Source organism: Lynx rufus, unplaced genomic scaffold (genome assembly GCF_022079265.1).
Source record: "Lynx rufus isolate CCGP_SWC_20201006 ecotype Redwood Valley unplaced genomic scaffold, mLynRuf1.p SCAF_4, whole genome shotgun sequence".
NCBI lineage: Eukaryota > Metazoa > Chordata > Mammalia > Carnivora > Felidae > Lynx > Lynx rufus.
This window is the reverse complement of record NW_025814856.1, coordinates 90,644,449-90,652,852: the sequence shown is the minus strand read 5'-3', so window position 1 is coordinate 90,652,852 and position 8,404 is coordinate 90,644,449. Positions and strand designations below refer to the sequence as shown.

The 8,404-nt window shown below is 35.0% G+C and overlaps 1 non-coding gene across 1 annotated transcript; it reads right to left on the bottom strand.

Annotated features, from left to right (window-relative positions):
- Positions 1 to 345: 345 nt before the first annotated feature.
- LOC124525247 (small nucleolar RNA SNORA46) lies at positions 346 to 485 on the bottom strand. Its single transcript, XR_006965455.1, has one exon. It is a non-coding gene; the product is annotated as a small nucleolar RNA SNORA46 (small nucleolar RNA).
- Positions 486 to 8,404: the final 7,919 nt, after the last annotated feature.

The following is an 8,404-nucleotide window of genomic DNA, read 5'->3' as shown; positions in this document are numbered from 1 at the left end:
TAACACAGAAAGTTTGTCCCCAAGCCTTGAGTAGAGTAGGTCTGAAGTCAGTTTGCAATCACAAACTAATAAAGTAATTGAAGGGAACTCATAACAAGTTGTTTTTTTTAAATATTTTTAAAAATACTTTTTAGAATGCAGTTTTGTCATCACAACACAAATATTTAAAGAATGCAAATATTCAAAAATGACTAAATTGAATAGCAGCTTTATTCATAATGTCTCCAAATTGAAGACAATTCAAAATGCCCTTCAACTGGTGACTGCTAAACAAAGTATGGCACCATATACAATGAATGCTGCTCGAACAACCAAAAATGGCAAACTATTTTTATTTTTATTAAGGTATGTTCCCTAACTCTATACAGCAACAGCAGAATGGCACGAAGTCAGCTGTGCAACAGAAAGAGCCAGGAATTCTTTCACACAAGAGTGGAACCAAGAAAGGAGACAATTCCCATTCACAGGTTTAGATATATAGTGCTGTGACCAACTACTGATATTCAAGAACAACAGTGTATCTTGAATTGATATATTCAAGAACATTCAAGAATCCTACATGCACATTTCTAAGCAAGAGAATATCTAAAGATTCATATTGTGTGATTCAATTTATATGACAATTTAGGAAAGGCAAAGCTAGGGAGAAAAACAGATCCATGATTGCCAAGTGTTGTGGGTAAGAGTTGAGAGGAAGGGAGCATAGGGGATTCCAGGGTAAACACACCGTGCTCACAGCTACATGACACTGTGCATTTGCTAACAGTGACAGAAGAATACAGGACAAAGCAAATGAGTCTGCCTGCATGTTAATTTTTGAAAAAGCCAGCTAGGCTGTGAGGGGAAAGATGGAATGTAGGCTGTGACAAATGAATCTGTCTTCCAATGAATTGAAAAGGACACTGAAGAATGGGGAAGAAGCTGACATATGTAACTTGAGTGGTTACTGTAGAGCTAAAGACTAGCTACAAAAACTCTTTAGTTGGTAAATTTGTTTCAAATAGAAGTGTGGTTTAAGAATTTTGAAGCTGTGTCATTTATACAGTAGGGTAGAAAATAGAAGTATATGCAGAATAGACAAGGATAGGCAGGTTTTTCACAGTAGGAAAAAAAGTTATAAATAAGAAAAAGAGGGAAGATTAGAATGATCATGAGAACCGATGTCAGCTAAAGGTGTCAATACAAGCTCATGCATATATTATTAAAATGTATGTACAGAGAGAAATCAAAATGTGTGTGTGTGAGTGTGTGTGTGTGCGTGTGCGTGTGCATGTAGTATGAGTTAGTATATATACACAGCTCTCCTAGCTTTATGGATCAAGAAAAATAAGAAATGACATTCCAGCAACAATGAGCACACTGGTTCTCAAATTTCAGTCTCCAAATTCCACATACAATAAAAGGGCTCCAGGACTACAGCAAGGAAAATACAAGATGATCCTGGAGCCTCTTAGAGTTCTAGAAAGTGAGAAAGTCCATAAAAAAAGAGGATGGATAGATTGGTGAGCAGAGGCATTGCATGTCAATTATTTTTCAGTAAAACTAGGGGAGAAAAAAAGAGCTCCCAATGGCCAAGCTGGGAAAGTTCAAGCAACAAAAATGAATAAATAACAAAAATAAATAACACAAGTATTGCATTATAATCCAAAATCCAAATAAATACCCATGAATTAATAACTATTTAAATAAATTCTGGAGGAATCAATAAAAGAAGGACAGGTAATAACTTCTTACGGATGTGTGCTAATGATTAAATGTAAAAGGAATGAAGGATGTAGAAAATCACCACTCGAACACTACCTATGGATGCTAAATTAGTAGGTGAAAAATTAAGGAAAAAAACTGGATATTTGCCTAGTCTCAAAGTACATCCTTCACATCATTTAGTAATTACAAAGGGAAAAATGGTAACTTTACAACTGGAGAATCCTAGAAGATGTCACTGCATCTAGGTGGTCATGGATAATATTAGCAGTATTGAATGTTGACATCATTGTACCCTCCTCATGTGAAACACTGAGAAGAGCAAATCACTTCTCTGGTACCTTCCCTATAATGCATAACCTCCATCTAATCATGAAAAAACAGCATTCAAACACAAATTGAGATATATTCTACAAAATGCCTCACCAGTTATCTTCAAACAAGGGAAGATCATGAAATACAAGGAGAGGGAGTTATAGAATGAAGTGAGCTAAGACGAAATGGCAACAACATGTAATGCGGCATCTTGGATTGGATCCTGGAATAGAAAAGGGATATTAGTGAACAAATTGGTAAAAGCTGAATAGCTTCTGAACTTCAACTAATATTATTGTACCAAAGTTAATTCTTTGGTCATGATGAATATTCTATTAGTATATACAATGCTAATATAAGGGGAAGCTGCCTATAGGGTATACAGGAAATGGCTACATTTTTTTCATAACTCTTCCTTAACTCCAAAATCATATCAGAATAAAAGTTAAAAGTGCTGTGCACGTCCATGAATGCACGTGTTTTCGTGTGACATAGTAACCACAATTTAATCTGAAAAACTATTTAGGATTCTATTGTTCATTTGTGCTTTGTCATTTCTGAATAACATTCAGAATTCAGAAAAGAGCCAGAATAAATTGGAATAGGAAATGTTCCTGTTTCCACTGTAGTTACAATCTTTGTCAGCATAATGTATTACTGTGTTACCACTTTCTTATTGATAATATTTTCAGGAACAGACAACATCTGAAGTCTAATATGTTAAATTTCCCAAATGCTTCATATTGGAAATATTAAAGATTGAGGATTGTGCTTTGCCAACCTTCTCATTATTCAAGATGCTATTTGGATGACGTTTCCATTCTAGTTGATTACATTCTATAAAACCTGACATTTTTAAAGGAGTAGACAATAAAACAGTAACTTGAATATCAATTGTGGCTGTTGCTAAATTATGCAGTTGGTTTTCCTCCAAGTTTTCAGGACCTGCAGCTTTAACAAATAAGTATAAATATTGAACTTCTTCAGTCAATAGTTTTACTGAGCACTTAGTCTTAATGCTTACATTTCGGATGTGTGCTACTAATATTGTTATATACATTTCAGGAAATTTATTATGTTATTAAATTGTTGGTTTGGCCTAGATACCATCTGCCAGAATGGTTGTTATCAAAGTAGTTACGAAGTCACGTTGTATTTAACCAACGTTCCATATATTTGCTAGAAAAGGACTTTTATAAATACTGACAAACAATGTAACAAACTCAGTTGAGATGAATCATATTTAGAAAAAAAATTGTTTGAAGTGTCTGGGGCTCATTTTTTTATTACAAATATTCTATACTGGATCTCTGAATCAACTCCCGTGAGAAACAAACCATCTATTTTTTAAAATTTAGATTTTATGTTTTAGAGCAGTTTTAGGTTCACAGCAAAATTGAGGGGAGAGGGAGAACATTTTCTTTTTTTTTTTTAATTTTTTTAACGTTTATTTATTTTTGAGACAGAGAGAGACAGAGCATGAACAGGGGAGGAGCAGAGAGAGGGAGACACAGAATCTGAAACAGGCTCCGGGCTCTGAGCTGTCAGCACAGAGCCTGATGCGGACCTCGAACTCACGGACCGTGACGTGAGATCATGAACTGAGCGGAAGTCGGACGCTTAACCGACCAAGCCACCCAGGCGCCCCGAGGGAGAACATTTTCTACACACCTCCTGCCCTACACATACATAGACTCCGCCCTTGTGAACACCCCCCTACCAAAGAGATACATTTTTCCAGAGATAACCTATATTGACACATCATAATCGACTACCCAAAGTCCACAGTTGTTTTCTTTTTTTCTATGATTCATTCTTGTTGCTGTGTATCCTCTCAGTTTGGACAAATACACAGTGACATGTCTTTATTGTTATGATATTTTACAGAGTATTTTCAATGCCCTAAACATCCTCTGTGCTCTGCCTATTCATCCCTTCCTTCAGGCGACTTCTGGCAACCACTAATCTTTTTTACTGCCTCCACTCTTTTTCCTGTTTCAGAATGTCATATAGGTGGAATCTTACAGTATTTACCTTTTTAGATGGGCTTCTTTCACTTAGTAATATGCATTTAAGGTTATTCCATGTGTTTTCATGACTTGATAGTGCATTTGTTTTTAGTGCTGAATAATATTCCGTTGTCTAGAATGGTATTCCACATTAATAAGGATTAAAACTGTTTTAAAGCAATGATTTAAAAATGCTCACATATATTTATTTCATCATCAAGTATCCTCAGTTTAGCACGTGCTCTTTTAAAGCTTTCTAGGCCTAAGTCTCCAAATTCCAAAAATGTCCTTAACCCTGAGCAGGTCGTATCCTGAATGTCTGGGTAATTGATCTACAATTTTCTCATTCAGTGCACAATCAGCTGCAATTCTCATTAGGGACTTTTGAAAATAATTTGTTAGGACCTATAACTTAGAGACCGTATTGAATTCAGTACTTTCTGAAACATTAAAATGTATGTTTATGTATTCCTCTTCCAATCACTTACCGTGCCCTTTTCTATCAAAGCAGTTTAATCTTATTTCTTTTGTAGTTTTCATGGAATTCAGGGTAAGAGAACAGAATGAATCACAATTATTGACAGTATTCTTGCCCTCTCCTCTAATATTGGCAATTATTTACATATTCTACGTGCTGCTTTCATATTCTGTCCCTCACCTCTCCGTGAGTAAACCCAATTTTGTACTGTTTATATTCCTTATTTACTTGTTTTAATTTTTGTAGTTAAATCAGATTCTTTATTGTTGACACAATATCTTGCTTTGTGTCATTTGTTTTGGATATTACAGAATAACATCACATGCCATATATAATCTTCTGGTTCTTATTTCTTTTTTCTACTTAGCCTTATAATTCCAAAACTCCATTTTTTTTCATGGTAATTTCCACAATTCCAAGCATCATCATCATCATCACCATCATCATCATATTTTATGAAGCATTTATGTGCCAGACAGTACCTTCAATGTCTTCCATAAATTACCTAGTTTATTTGTTGTCAGATAGATTTAATGAATAGTTCCTCATCTGTAATTTACCTATAAGAAATTTCCCCCTTATTAGACAGTCAATGGCTAAACTGGATTTTGAACCTAGTTCTGTTTGGGCTCAAAGTACATTCTGTATAAATATAAGCATCTAATTTTTCTCCCAGTCATAAAAAGTAAAAGTCAGAGAATGGATTCAATAGGCTCATAGCAAAATATGCTCATTGAAAAAATCATATATCTCCCTCTTCTATTTTAGCAATAAGAAAATATTGTTATATGCTGATAAACATACAGTTTGTCTAACATCTGTCTAGTAGGATGAGTATACTCTAGAAGAATCTCTTACTTCAAGTAATAAATATACCATCAGGCAACATATATGGATTCCCATATTTCTGAAATATTTAATGATGAGTATTGTCTTCTCTATTTCTTGGGGATGTGGAGTCCTAGTCACTATTTAGAAATTGCTTTTTTTTTCCCTTGCCACTATATTAAGTTACCCTTGCTGTACTTTAAGGACTCAGTAGATAGTGTAAATTATTTCACCTCTGACTTTGGAATCCATTAAAAGGGAACTCAAAAATACCAAGACTAAAATGTCAGCTTTACTCCTGATAAAAGTTAGGTTATGGCTGTGAGCTTACTTCTGTTCCCCTCATAATATTGTAGCCCCTGCCCACAAGTTAGATCTTATGCTCTGTAACCCATGTAGATATTCATAATTCATATGTATCTAACTTAGTTAGTAAAATCCCTGTATATACCAAACATTAGCAAGCATGCCTTGCAAATTCTCCCTCTACTTTCACTGATGTTTTAAGTGATGAGTAGTAATTGTGTCGGGCTCTGGATGATATGACAATAATATCTGCTAAATAAACATCACGAGAAAACCAGCGTAAAGCATAGTAATGTACTATGCAAATTTTACAAGTCAATTTAATAAACACAATGTGTGCCTCCTACCTGGAAGGTAATCTATTCCAGGCTTTGAGAGCATAGTAAGATGATTAGGAATTAAGTTCTTATGCTAGAAAAATCTACACTTAAGAAGTGATGGTAGAGATGAAACTCTAAAAATAAAACACATAAAATGTGTTAAATGATCTGATAAGGTTATAACTAAATTGTAACAGCTCCACAGAGAAAGACGAGAATAATTCTGTCTGTGCAGAAGCAATGTAAAGGGAGGTAGTGAACGGATTTTGTCTCAGCCAATACCATACTCTGGGGCAGAGATGGCCCAATGGCGGTCTAGACTTAGAGGGAAACTGCATTTTCCCGGGGTCAGTAAGTTCAGTGTCTTTGTGGTAAACATTTACTCATTAATGAGTATGAGGGAAAGGTATGTAAATTTCTAGCTGTGTTTCGCACCGCATCCTCTCATGATTTCTTCTCTCTAGTTTCACCAAATTACATGGGTTCCTCAAACATTCCATGTGGTTTTGCCTCTTCAAGAGGCCTGCATTAATTTTTCTCTGTGTGTTAGCCCCAATCCCACCAATGGAAATATCAGACCAGATGACAATAAAATAAAGTTTGGGAAAATGCTATTATAGTTAATGTTTTATGCATTTTAGAAAAATCATCACACATAACATTTCACTTAATCTTCCTAATGGTCCATAAAGTAGGCATTTATTTTGTGTACATTTAGAAATATACAACGAAGACTCAAAGCACGTTACTTTGTGAGGTAACTCATAAATTGCGGGGCCCAGTTTTAAAGTCTAAATCTCACGTGGTTTCCTAGTAGAAGAAACAAACTTCCATTAAAAAAAAAAAAACTTCTACAGAGCAGTGGCATTTGGCTAGTGTATTCACTCCTTCTTAATCTCCTGCTGTTACTAACTCACCAAACTTTAAATAAAAAAACAAGTTTTTTCAGCGTCAATATTTAAACTATTTTGCATGTATGGGGGGTGAAAATATGGATGCAAGCCAATTAAATTATGTTTATTGTTCCAAAAATTAAAAGTCATTTTTGTCCCTGCATTTAAGATTGGCATGTTAAAACAAATAATACGCTTTCAAGTGGTATAACTTTATGTGACTAGGCAATATTTTTAGGCTCAATGCCAAGAACAGTCCATATTTTATGACAGAAGGATTGTTACTATTTTAAACCCAGCATAGAACAAAATTCTTTGGGCAAAGAAAAATGGCCCTGCACTTTCAGAGTTGAGGACCGACATGGATAAAGAGAGATAGCACTCAGGGTGAAACTGAAATTGATAACCAGCCAACATTCCAAAAAAGGCAACAATTTCACAAGTCCAGCCATCAGATTCAGAACTAAGGGAAGTACTACTAAGATACAAACTGGAGATTCAAGAAAAGTTGGAAAGATTTCGATATAGAAGATAAAAGATAGATCCGAGAGAGACTCCAAGTGGCTAGAGAAGATTTCCAAGAAGCCTCCTATGTAAAACATCAATAGGAGGGATGGGGATTGTTAAGAAACAATGAAATGTTTGTTCACAGGATTCATTAGTGGTTAAGTTTGGAGAGTAGTGGTACGTTGGGGAGAACAAGAACATTTTAAATTTACTTCATAGTTGGTTATACAGTTTTAGAAATGATACTAATTGCTGTTAAAAAGGAAAATATATGCCAAATTTTAAAGGCAAAAATTATTAATTTCTTTAACAAATATTAGTTGTACATCTGCTATATGCCAGGCACTGTGCAAGGTTCTGTTTTTCATAGATCCTACATGATAATCGTAGTGGGAGGGGAATCCTAATGTTCTTGGGTTGGGTACCAAGGCAGTTTTAGGTACTTAAGAATCACAGAAAGAAATAGTCAGTGTTCTAGTGAGACTGGGATAGATATCAGAGAAAATCATTAACCAGCTCAATGGGTATGAAAATGGGGGAGGGGTGGTAATGTTGAATTTTGAGTTGAATAGATTTGCTATAGATAGTGTTTTGTTTTAGAGAGTTACAAGAATTTACCAAGAATTAAATGAGACAAAGGAAAACAAAATCAAATGGTAAGTACAGAAAAATTCCCATTCCTAGTAAGTATTAAATCATCTGGCTGAATAAATGCCACATGCCAGGAGTAGCTCTAAAGGAGTAGTTTCTGTCTGACAAGACTTCGCCATGGTCCACTGTCAAGAATCCTTGGCTTCATGGTAATGTGTACCTTACCTGTTGTTTAACAGGACTTTGAGAAGGAAGCAAATTAAGCGGGTATGTATTTTGTCAAAGACACATCGTATCCAGGCTGCGTTAGAGCAGAAATTTACTAAATGCTTATCGACTGGGAGAAATATAACACTATTACGTAAGAATTTCTATGACTCTGTGTAGATAGAGATCTTACTTTAAACAGGAGGAAAAATTCTAGCAAAAGAATTTAAAATGTTGCATATGATC